Source organism: Astyanax mexicanus, chromosome 24, assembly GCF_023375975.1.
Source record: "Astyanax mexicanus isolate ESR-SI-001 chromosome 24, AstMex3_surface, whole genome shotgun sequence".
Classification (NCBI taxonomy): Eukaryota; Metazoa; Chordata; class Actinopteri; order Characiformes; family Acestrorhamphidae; genus Astyanax; species Astyanax mexicanus.
Window position 1 is genome coordinate 12,246,478 of NC_064431.1, and position 691 is coordinate 12,247,168.

The following is a 691-nucleotide window of genomic DNA, read 5'->3' on the forward strand; positions in this document are numbered from 1 at the left end:
GACGTTGTTCTTTATTTGCTCGTTTTTCAATTTGTGTATCACAAAGTTTTGTTTTGTACTGCCGATTGCTCATGTCAACATTAAGACCTTTCTAATATGTTGTCAGGTCTGACCACTGCATACTGGGAACACCCTACTAGTTGTTTCTTAAATTTTGAAGATGCTCTGAACTAGAAATGCCTTGTTAATTAGAGGTCAACAGAAAATGGACAGAATGCTTGAAGCTGACAGAAAGCCTTCAACTCCCCTTATAACAACACCAATATTGTGGGTGGGTTAAAACAGCCAAAGACCAAGTCCGGTTCCACTTTCCTCAGTCAAAAACAGAAAGCTGAGGCTGCAGTGAGTAAAGTGTATACTGGTCTCATGAATCTTAACTTCCTGTGAGAAGAATAATCACACATATGATGGGGTTGGAATTTGACTTTAACATTGAGAATACATAAACTCAACTTGCCTTGTCTGAACAGTTCTGGATGCTGCAGTTAGAAAAGCGGTGCGGGGAATGATTTCTTGGTAGTTTTGCTGACCCTGCATCCCCTAATAGTCACAATGTATCCATTTTGTACCAAATATTTACAGCATAAGGATATACCATGTTACAAAGCAAAATTCATCTCAAACTGGTTTTGTGAATATGAGTTCAGTGTGCTTTTCATTCACTACATCTGAGTTTGTTGATGTACCCCTT